The 9628-nt window shown below is 43.7% G+C and overlaps 1 non-coding gene across 1 annotated transcript; it reads left to right on the top strand.

Moving 5' to 3' along the window:
- The first annotated feature begins 9556 nt into the window (after window positions 1-9556).
- Window positions 9557-9628, top strand: TRNAA-UGC (transfer RNA alanine (anticodon UGC)). Its single transcript has one exon. It is a non-coding gene; the product is annotated as a tRNA-Ala (tRNA).

The following is a 9628-nucleotide window of genomic DNA, read 5'->3' as shown; positions in this document are numbered from 1 at the left end:
CGCCAAACCAAATATAAGCGTGGTGTGAACGCAGAGCGAGGCTGCTGTTGTACTGTACTCCAAGGTGAAGACATCTTCGGTCGTCAAGTCCCGAGTCGTCGTCCTGGGCCAGGCAGGCCGTTGCCTGCCTGGTCCAGTCTGTGTCGTGCTCCAGAGTGTTAGTGAGTTGAGGAAGGTGGTCACCACCTCATGTAGAGTGTTATATTATTTACCGTTTAATAAATAGTGTTGCCTCCAAGTTGCGTGTGTGTGCACCTAATTCGAACCTACTACATATGTATGAAGCAGTGTGTATGCACATTCGTGTATGTTTCTACCGCGCTGTGTATGTCCACTCGTGTGTGGGTGTGTACATGGGGGTGTATATGTGTACTCGTGTATGATTATGTATTGGAACAAACACATTATTTTTATATTGTGTCGTACAAAGAATTGAGGGGCAACGTGGTAGGAATGCGCCAACACAACAGGGAACTACAGGGATGAGACTCCCCGCTCGTGGTGCTAAATGAATGAAAACAGCGCCACTGAGCAGACAGAGCCCCGCCCCTACAGCTCGTGAGTGTGACGTAGTGAGTGTGACCAGCGGACTGCCACGATGCTGCCAGGTAAGGGTAAACTTGTGTGATGGAGATGCTTCACCTGAAACTCGCCTCCACACGTGTTCGCTATGAACATTGTAGCAATAAGGGACGATCAGTCATTTTTAACATAGCAGTTCTTTATTGTTTTGCAAGTATATCAACGTTAAAACTCGTAGAAACACATGCACACTCGTGTGTGAATGCACACCGCTGTATATACAGTCGTGTTTGGATGCACACTCGTGTGTGTATGTCTTCTCGTCCGTGTTTTTTTAAGGAAAGATGTGAGAGCAATAACGTACGATCAGTCATCTTTAAAAACAAATCAGGTCTTTATTAATCTGCAAGAAAACTCACGTTAATACTCGTATCGAAATCTTTATTAATACGCATGATCAAACAGTTAAAATATATTCTTAAAATCAAACACGTAAACGTCGATTTCCCCTTTGACGTCCTTTTCGCTTGAAGCCATTCGTCCATAGTTTAAAATTGTTGTGAGAAGATGACAACACATGCCACCTTCTACAATATGATGATGCCTGTGAAATGTTGCTGACCGTGAAAATGCTTCCAACACACAGGGCAATCAAATTGTTTTTATTAAAATAATTACACTATCTTGGAGTAGTGCTGGAAATCACTGATATAATCAATTGCACCTAATAAATTGATCTAACAGAGACACAAACGTGCACATGCCAGGACTTTAACAGAAGTACTCAATACTTTGATTATCCAGCCACTCCAGCAGCCATTTCTCATTATCAACATGCATGCGGTCGAAATAAGAATTGTCGTCAGGGCTCAGTACATCCAGCCATCTCGCAGGATCCAAATGCATGGGGTCGAAGTAGGAATTGTCGTCAGGACTCGTTACATCCACTACATCCACGCAACTCTATGGATCCACCTGCATAGGTTCAAAAGATGCATTTTTTTCGGGACTCATTGCAGCACTTTGTTTCTCACCTTTTGATTTCACTTCCCTATCATTGCTGATCTTCTCATGCTTGTTTCGGGGTGATGACCGTGTTCTCTCCAACGGAGAACAATTGAATGGCTTCTCGCCCGTGTGTGTTTTCTGGTGACTGTGAAGATGTGATTTCTGTACAAATGCCTTCCCACACACAGCGCAATTGAATGGCTTCTCACCCGAGTTTGTTTTCTGGTGCCTGTGAAGATGTGATTTCCATGCAAATTCCTTCACACACGCAGAGAAATTGAATGGCTTCTTAACCGTGTGTGCGTGGCGCTGTGGAGAGTTTATCTGCTCCATGTGATTGATTCTTCAGAGCAGAGGAACAGTCGCGGGTGTTGTTGAGAGTTAAAGGTACCCTTTAAGCTGCGTGGATGTCTGGCTCCAATCGCCAAAAAGCAACTCTCACTAACGTCTAACCGAGACACAGTAACGTCTCCTCCTGTCAGCGGGCATTCAACACTTCACGTGGCCTCAAGGTGCACATGGCCTGGCACAAGCGTCGTGGTGACGTCACCGCCACTTAGTGGCGAATGGCGGTTGTTGTTATTTACACTCGTTTATGTGGATATGTACATGCGTGAATGTGTGTATAGGTATGTACAATAATTTGTTTGCACATTTGTTCGTGTAGTAGAACGCAATCCCTTTGTACGTCTACTGCTGTATATGCACACTCATGTGTGTATGCGCACTTGTATGCATGTGCACCCGTGTGTGGATGTATGAAGCGGTGTGTTTGCACATTCGTGTATGTTTCTACAGCGCTGTGTAAGTCCACTCGTGTGTGGGTGTGTGTACATGGGAGTGTATATGTGTACTCGTGTATGATTATGTATTGGAACAAACAAATTATTTTATATTGTGTCGTACAAAGAATTTAGGGGAACGTGGTAGGAATGCGCCACCACAACAGGGAACTACAGGGATGAGACTCCCCGCTCGTGGTGCTAAATGAATGAAAACAGCGCCACTGAGCAGACAGAGCCCCGCCCCTACAGCTCGTGAGTGTGACGTAGTGAGTGTGACCAGCGGACTGCCACGATGCTGCCAGGTAAGGGTAAACTTGTGTGACGGAGATGCTTCACCTGAAACTCGCCTCCACACGTGTTCGCTATGAACATTGTAGCAATAAGGAACGATCAGTCATCTTTAACATAGCAGGTCTTTATTGTTCTGCAAGTATATTAACGTTAAAACTCGTAGAAACACATGCACACTCGTGTGTGAATGCACACCTCTGTATATACAGTCGTGTTTGGATGCACACTCGTGTTCGTATGTCTTCTCATCAGTCGTTTTTTAAGGAAAGATATGGTATAACACGTAGGCTTTCGCGACCAATGTTATTCATAATCAACGTTTTTGGGTTTAGATCGCGTTATTTATAAATGTGTCGTAACCCTCCACCACCCGACACGGCCAATCAGTAAAAATGTGTCACGTTGACAAAAGTCGTACTCAAATTGTAAATGTTGTGGCTTCAACACACCGGTGGGCTAAAGCAGTGAACTATTTGTCTTTTGTCAACGTGACACATTTTTACTGATTGGCCGTGTCGGGTGGTGGAGGGTTACGACACATTTATAAATAACGCGATCTAAACCCAAAAACGTTGATTATGAAAGATATGGTAGCAATAACGTACGATCAGCCATCTTTAAAAACAAATCAGGTCTTTATTAATCTGCAAGAAAACTCACGTTGATACTCGTATCGAAATCTTTATTAATACGCATGCTCAAACAGTTAAAATATATTCTTAAAATCAAACACGTAAACGTCGATTTCCCCTTTGACGTCCTTTTCGCTTGAAGCCATTCGTCCAAAGTATAAAATTGTTGTGAGAAGATGACAACACACCTTCTACAATAAACAACACACATTTAACAGCCCCGATGATCCAACGACGAGACGAGGCAATGTATCTATCGAAGTATAAAATAGTTGTCATTCTGAAATCAGTGAACTCTTCTGGAACTTCAAAGGAAGACATTCATCTGAACACATTATAGTGCATTCACAACATCACTCTCCCTTGAAGTCCTAGAAATCACCGACATATATATATAAGAGACACGAATATGACTCTCCAGGCACTCCACTACATCAAGCAATCTCTCAGGATGCAACTGCATGGGGTCGAAAGAGGAATTTTGTTTAGGACTCATGACAACATTTTTACTCTTTGTTTGATGATGCCTGTGAAGTGTTGCTGACTGTGAAACTGCTTCCAACACACAGAGCAATCAAACAGTTTTGTTAAAATAATTACACTAGCTTGGAGTAGTGCTGGAAATCACTGATATAATCAATTGCAACTAATACATTGATCTAACAGAGACACAAACGTGCACATTCCAGGACTTTAACAGAAGTACTCAATACTTTGATTATCCAGCCACTCCAGCAGCCATTTCTCATTATCAACCTGCATGGGGTCGAAATAAGAATTGGCGTCAGGGCTCAGTACATCCAGCCATCTCGCAGGATCCAACTGCATGGGGTCTAAAGAGGAATTGTCGTCTGGACTCATTACATCCACTACATCCACGCATCTCTCAGGATCCACCATGCATAGGTTCCAAAGATGGATTTTTTTCAGGACTTTTGTTTTTCACATTTTGATTTCACTTCCCTATCATTGCGGATCTTCTCATGCTTGTTTCGGGGTGATGACCGTGTGAGGATCTGACTTCCTTGAAAATGCCTTCCCACACACAGAGCAATTGAACGGCTTCACGCCCGTGTGTGTTTTCTGGTGACGATGAAGATTTTGTTTCAGTGAAAATGCCTTCCTACACACAGAACAATTGAACGGCTTCACGCCTGTGTGTGTTTTCCGGTGACGATGAAGATGTTGTTTCAGTGAAAATGCCTTCCTACACACAGAACAATTGAACGGATTCATGCCCGTGTGTGTTTTCTGGTGATTGCGAAGAGTTGATGAATCTGCAAATGCCTTCCTACACACAGAACAATTGAACGGCTTCATGCCCGTGTGTGTTTTCTGGTGATTGCGAAGAGTTGATGAATCTGCAAATGCCTTCCCACACACAGAGCAATTGAACGGCTTCTCGCCCGTGTGTGTTTTCTGGTGACGGTTACGATTTGATGAATCTGCAAATGCCTTCCCACACACAGAACAATTGAACGGCTTTTCACCCGTGTGTGTTCTGGTGAGTGTGAAGATTTTGTTTCAGTGAAAATGTCTTCCCACACACGGAGCAATTGAACCGCTTCTTGCCAGTGTGTGCGTGCCGCTGTGGAGAGTTTTTCTGCTCCATGTGACTGATTCTTCAGAGCAGAGTAACAGTCGCGGGCGTTGTTGAGAGTTAAATGCACCCTCTAAGCTGCGTGGATGTCTGGCTCAAATCGCCAAAAAGCAACTCTCACTAACGTCTAACCGCGACACAGTAAGTCGGACTACACACGCGATTACCAGTTTATCCACTAACAAAGACACTTACTTGTGGATGCACGGCGTATCGATGTCCCTGTAACCCGACTGAAGAGATTGCCACGAACTCTCCCGAAGCGAAGTCGCCAACCAGTCGCCAAGCAATCGTGCTCGCCAGGCTGGTCTCGTGGAAGAAGGGTTATCTGCAGAGCGGTGAGTAGAGCGTCTATCCTCAGCAAAATCCCTCTCGAAATGACTTTGAGGTCTGATTTTAAGCCCCTTATAACTTCGCTCTAGCATCAAAATCCTTTGTTCTCGACTTGGCCTATTATGGACTTTGCATTCAATTGTTAATTTTTACATTAACTATCCGCATATCTAGCAACATAATACGTATGTACATCTCACTGCACAATTGTACACTTCCGTTTGAATAAGGATGTGCATCTCCCTGCATAATTCCATGATTCGTGTTAATTTTCTAATATTCATCCCCCAATGTCCTCAAAACTGCTGCAAGTTTAGAGGATTATAAAGCGACATGCAGCCTGAAATATCAAAATTGGTGATCTTGAGATTGATTTAGAATAAGATGTGCAAGTTTATACTGTACTGACTTTGTTTCATAAATATATTTAAGGAGAATCGTGATGAGCGGGGTGCTTTTAGAAAAGAGCATCTTATATTATAATTTCTGCCATGAACTTTAAATGATCATCTGAATGGTTTAGCTTGTAAGCGTGGTTTATTATCATGTGCATATTAAAGGTTTTGTGTGTTAGATCGCTTAAATATATAAATGTGTCGTTGAAACCCGCCACCACCCGACAAAGCCAACTAGTTAGGGTTGTCACGTAAACAGAACATGCAAATTTGCCACTAGTACAGCATACCGGTGTGTTGGAGAGCCAAACCACAATATTTACAATCTGAGTACGACGTTTCGTCCGTAATTAAAACTAGCTTCATCAGTCGACAGCCAGATTTGGGAAGTCTCACTGTTTCGTTCCTTAAATAGAAGCATAGATGTGTTGACCACGCAGCTGCGCTCTTGAACAATGTGGGGGTGGGCGTGGGATTACTGAGGCAATGTACATTAAGCGTGTGCATTATGCGAGCCCTTTGAACGTGTCCTTCCTGTCTTTTGTGTTTAATTTAATAGCCCTACCAACGGTAATCTCTATTGAAGTATGCTGCCCATTGTCGGCATGCATTTATTTAATGTTTTATTTTAAAGACACATTTATATACTTCCGCGATCTAACCTAACAACCTCTATTATGGATGATATTGGTCCCGAAATCCTACGTGTTAAACTCGTGTGTATGTGTTTAATATTTTGGATGTTTTTTTAAATGATAATTGCATTGAATATGGAGATGTTACCAGCGCCTCGCACCCGTCAAGAGACCTCGTGGGCCTCTGTGGTGGCTACGAGCCTTCCCTCCAGGACATTGCTCACATCCACCGCAGCGTTAACGTCCGGCACCGCCGATGAGGTAGCGGATTGTTTTTACAGAACTTTACTCGTGGCTGGAGAATGCCAAACAACAGCGGGCTCTTCTTCTGAGAAAAAAACGAATCAAGGGGGCGTGGGAGCGTGGCGTAAGGTGTGGAAAGCTCTCAGCCTCAGGCTACCGTGGGCACACCTCCCAATCAACGGGAGGCGAGGAGTGGTGGTTGCTCATGCATCCACCGAAGATGAATATCAGTCGAGGGATGAAAGCAAGGCAAATGAGTTAGATTCATTCTATGACCTCCTACATAATAATCCCATGATACTCGTATGTATGGATGTCATATGTTTACATATGCGAACCTAGAGACGGAAATGCGAACTGGGGGTGAGGGATTTGAATTGCACTATAATTATTAGAATCGCATTGTGGCCGCATTAGAATTTGCCGAATGTGCAATCTCAATGAATTTGAATAGCTATTTACAGTATTTAACCACACAATCCAAATCAAAACTCGATGAGCATATTTATTGTTTCAGTTGTAACGTGTTCATTCGTTTATTTGTTAGATCTAGTAATATGTTATTCATCATCATCACGATCAATGGGCTAAGGGTGCATAGGTGTGAACTGCACATTTTGTACTTCTGCATTTAAGTATACCAAAAACCACAACATAGGAAACACCACAACCAGATGAGCACTCGAGTGTGTACGTACACGTATGTGTGTGCATATGTATGTACAATCGTGCGTGTTCGCAGTGGAACGCAACCCTTGTGTGCGTACACTGCTGTGTATGTACACTGCGTTGTATGTCTGTATGTACACCCTGTATATGCACACTCGTGTGTGTATGCACTCCGCTTTTTAAATGCAGCAGTGTTTGGATGCACACTCGTGTGTGCATGTCTACTCGTCCGTGTTTTTTTAATGAAGGATATGGTAGCAATAACGTACGATCAGCCATGTTCAAAAACAAATCAGGTCTGTATTGATTTGCAAGAATATTAACAGTAAAACTCGCATTAAATGTTTTTATCAATTCGCTTGGTCAAACGGTTAACACACTAGGAAATTTATATCACTTTCAGGAATGCAACAGTTATAAAATATTCTCAAATCAAACACGTAAACATCGATTAATCATCTTCTTGGTTCTTTCGGTAAAGTCACGTTTAAGGGAAATAATACAAATAAAACATAATAAAATAATTCTCACGACGTTTCGGCCACAACGCACACAGCCGTCCTCAGGTGAAGACCAGTTCTGTCGGGGAGACAGTGTCTGAATGAAACACCACCACGCTTGGAGCGTATATTTAAGCTGGGTTGTAAGGGGAAGAGCGCCTTGACAAAATAATTTGCATATCAAGAGGAATTTAGCATATGCAAGTTAGTGATTAGTACTACTTGTGAAATGCGTAGGAGGTGGGCGGGGGGTTTCAAAGTCATATTATGCCCGTGCATTTATGCAGGAATAGCAGCATCAAAGGGAGGGGATAGGGGTAGCATTAATAAAGGGAAGGAATGTTAATAGTATGTAGCTGCAGTAACTAAACAACCGCGTAAAAAACTAAAGTATAAACTACATAGTATCATCAGTATACTAAATATACTCTCCAATAAGCTCAGCTACTAACAGTAAGTAATACATTACAATTCTCTGTCGCAAAAAATATAATATGCTTTCAGCTAAACTTTTTTCCCTTACATCACACGGGTCTACCCCGTTGTATATGCTGCCATCGACAAATCCCAACATTAAATTATATACTGTTCAGATAATCGTCGCTGGTGTTGGCCGTGAGCATGAATTTAACTTGAGGGAGAATTGAGCTGTGCGCTAACCACTACACTACCTCTACACACACGCGAGTGTGCATGCACAGCAATATTAACGTCAATATTTTTTTGCAGATTAATAAAAATCGGATTTTTTTAAAGTTATCTGAGCGTCCGTTAACTGTACAATGCTTACAACAAACACGTACACACACGAGTCAAAGTCAAGTGTACTTACACAGCAGTGTAAATACACGCACGCTTACAGGCAATACCATGTCGATTATCATTAAAAGTGTATGACAGCAATCGTAATAATTTTCGTGGATTAAATGAAATAAATCACCTTGATTGTTCTGTCGCGCTCATATCAACACAAGTACTTCAATATATTTATAAAACAAAGTCAGCACGGTATAAACTTGCACCTCAAAGTCCAAATCACAATTTTAATTCTTCAGTCTGCATTTCCCTGGTAACGCATTTGAACTGGCAGCATTTTGCAGCATATTACAGGGCGAATATTAGCAAATGAATGCAAATTATGCGGTGAGATGAATATACGTATTCAGGCTTAAGCTCAATGGCAAGATTAGCGAAGCTCTGTTGCTAGATTTGCAGATTGTAATTTCCAAAAATAACAATTGAATGTAAAGTTCATGAAATGCAACGTCGAGAACTTAATCTTTCATCAATGCAACGTCATTCCAAACGACCCCACCATTCGTGTGCTGGTGTCATTGACCCAATTCGAATGATACCTGTGACTTACAGCTTTCCACACCTTACACCACGCTCCCACGCCCCCTTAATTCGTTTTACAGGTAGGAACAATGTTCCACACTGCCCACCAGGGATTTATTGTCTGTCTGACTGTCTGTCTGTCGTGCATAAATAAATATATAACATAAACAGCTCTTTGATTGGTGGAGACCTACTGCCGGGTACGGAGAGGGGAGGAGCCTAAGGGAGGAGGGTCAGGGGAGGGGTCTAAGGAAGGGGGGGTAAGGGCGGAGGCCTGAGGGCGGTGGGGGTTCAGGGGAGGGGCCTGAGGGAGGGGGAGTAAGGGGAGGGGCCTAAGGGGGGGGGTCAGGGGAGGGGCCTAAGGATATGGGGGGGGTGTTCAGGGGAGGGGCCTAAGGGAAGGGGGGTCAGGGGAGGGGCTTAAGGGAGGGGGGGTCATGGGAGGGGCCTAAGGGAAGGGGGTTCAGGGGAGGGGCCTAAGGGAGGGGGGGTCAGGGGAGGGGCTTAAGGGGGGAAGTGTTCAGGGGAGGGGCCTAAGGAAGGGGGGGTAAGGGGAGGGGCCGATAGTTCAGGGGGCTGGCTACCTGGCTGGCTGCCAGCGTGGTGGGGATGTAGCGCAGTGGAAGAGCGCACACTTTGCATGTGTGAGGCCCTGGGTTCAATCCCCGGCATCTCCA

The sequence above is a fragment of the Lampetra planeri genome, chromosome 82 (assembly GCF_965212315.1).
Source record: "Lampetra planeri chromosome 82, kcLamPlan1.2.h2, whole genome shotgun sequence".
Taxonomy (NCBI): domain Eukaryota; kingdom Metazoa; phylum Chordata; class Hyperoartia; order Petromyzontiformes; family Petromyzontidae; genus Lampetra; species Lampetra planeri.
This window is presented reverse-complemented; position numbering and strand designations above follow the sequence as displayed.